Raw genomic sequence first — 2,038 nt, forward strand, 5'->3', positions numbered from 1 at the left:
AGAAAGGTCAGAGCATCAGGTCAGAGCTGCTGATAAAGGTCAAAGGTCAGAGTGAGGTCAATGTTTCTCTGTTTTTCCACAGAACCGCTTCCATCCTCGCCCTCAGCTCTGCTGGTTCTGCTGGTTCTGGTTCTCATCGTCTCTGCAGGCATTTTCTATCATTTTAAAGATTATTTCCTGCCAGGTGAGTCTCTGTTCCTGACCCAGAATGCTGTTAGAGATCATGTGACCTGTCCTGGGGTCAGAGGTCAACAGTTCCTCTTGTCATCAGTTCAGATCAAATGCAGCGAAGTTAGAAACCAGAACCAGCAGCGTCTCTCTGCTCTCTGGACCTTTTCGTTGATCAGCTAGCCAATCGGAGCCAGCAATAAGCTAGCCAAACAGAACCAGCATTAATCAGCTAGCAAATCAGAGCCAGCATTAATCGGCTAGCTAATCAGAACCACATTTAAATAGCTAGCCAATCAAAGCTAGCATTAATCAGCTAGCCAATCAGAAAAAAAGCATTTACAATAGACAGCATTATAAAGCTAGCCAATCAGAGCCAGCAATAAACTAACCAACCAGAACCAGCATTAATTAGCTAGCCAATCAGTGCCAGCAATAAGCTAGCAAAACAGAACCAGCATTAATCAGCTAGCCATTCAGAGGTAGAATTAATCAGCTACCCAATCAGAGCCATTGTTAATCAGCTAGCTAATCAGTGCCAGCAATAAGTTAGCCAATCAGAACCAGCATTAATCAGCCGGCCAATCAGATAGAAATGATCATCTAGCCAATCAGACCTAGCATTAATCAACTAGCCACTCAGTGCAAGCAATAAGCTAGCAAAAAAGAGTGCCAGTATTAATCAGCTAGCCAATCAGAGGTAAAATTAATCAACTGGCCAATCAGAGCTAGCAATAATCTAGCAAAAAAGAGTGCCAGTATTAATCAGCTAGCCAATCAGAGCGAACATTAATCAGTTAGCTCATCAGAAAAAGCATTAATCAGGTAGTCAATCAGTGCCAGCAGTAAGCTAGCCAACCAGAACCAGCATTAATTAGGTAGCCAATCAGAGAAAAGAATTAATCAGTTAGCCAATCAGAGTAGGCATCAATCAGCAAGCCAATCAGTGCCAGCAATAAGCTAGCCAATCAGAACCAGCATTAATCAGCCAGCCAATCAGAGGTAGAAATGATCATCTAGCCAATCAGACCTAGCATTAATCAACTAGCCAATCAGTGCAAGAAATAAGCTAGCAAAAAAGAGTGCCAGTATTAATCAGCTAGCCAATCAGAGGTAAAATTAATCAACTGGCCAATCAGAGCTAGTATTGATCAACTAGCCAATCAGTGCAAGCAATAAGCTAGCCAAATAGAACCAGCATTAATTAGGTAGCCAATCAAAAAAAAACAAACATAATTAATCAGTTAGTTAATCAGGGTGAAAATTAATCAGCTAGCTCATCAGAAAAAGCATTAATCAGCTAGCCAATCAGTGCCAGCAATAAGCTAGCCACAGCTAGCCAATCTGAGGGAGAATTAATTGGCTAGCAAATCACAGCTATATTTAATCAGCTAGCCAATCAGAGTGAAAATTAATCAGCTAGCTCATCAGAAAAAGAATTAATCAGGTAGCCAATCAATGCCAGCAATAAGCTAGCCACAGCTAGCCAATCTGAGGGAGAATTAATTGGCTAGCAAATCACAGCTATATTTAATCAGCTAGCCAATCAGAGTGAAAATTAATCAGCTAGCTCATCAGAAAAAGAATTAATCAGGTAGCCAATCAATGCCAGCAATAAGCTAGCCAAACAGAACCAGCATTAATTAGGTTGCCAATCAAAAAAAAACAAACATAATTAATCAGTTAGTTAATCAGGGAGAAAATTAATCAGCTAACTAATCAGAAAAAGCATTAATCAGGTAGCCAATCAATGCCAGCAATAAGCTAGCCAAACAGAACCAGCATTAATTAGGTTGCCAATCAAAAAAAAACAAACATAATTAATCAGTTAGTTAATCAGGGAGAAAATTAATCAGCTAACTCATCAGAA

The 2,038-nt window shown here is 39.9% G+C and overlaps 2 long non-coding RNA genes across 2 annotated transcripts; one reads left to right on the forward strand and one right to left on the reverse strand.

Moving 5' to 3' along the window:
• Positions 1–269: 269 nt before the first annotated feature.
• LOC107835290 (uncharacterized) lies at positions 270–711 on the reverse strand. Its single transcript, XR_001661099.1, has 2 exons — positions 669–711; positions 270–432 (listed from the first exon to the last, which is right to left on the reverse strand). It is a non-coding gene; the product is annotated as an uncharacterized LOC107835290 (long non-coding RNA).
• A 603-nt stretch (positions 712–1,314) lies between these two features.
• On the forward strand, positions 1,315–1,965 carry LOC107835289 (uncharacterized). The gene is made up of 3 exons (XR_001661098.1): positions 1,315–1,376; positions 1,441–1,615; positions 1,908–1,965. It is a non-coding gene; the product is annotated as an uncharacterized LOC107835289 (long non-coding RNA).
• Positions 1,966–2,038: the final 73 nt, after the last annotated feature.

This window comes from Poecilia formosa, unplaced genomic scaffold, assembly GCF_000485575.1.
Source record: "Poecilia formosa unplaced genomic scaffold, Poecilia_formosa-5.1.2 Scaffold1439, whole genome shotgun sequence".
Classification (NCBI taxonomy): domain Eukaryota; kingdom Metazoa; phylum Chordata; class Actinopteri; order Cyprinodontiformes; family Poeciliidae; genus Poecilia; species Poecilia formosa.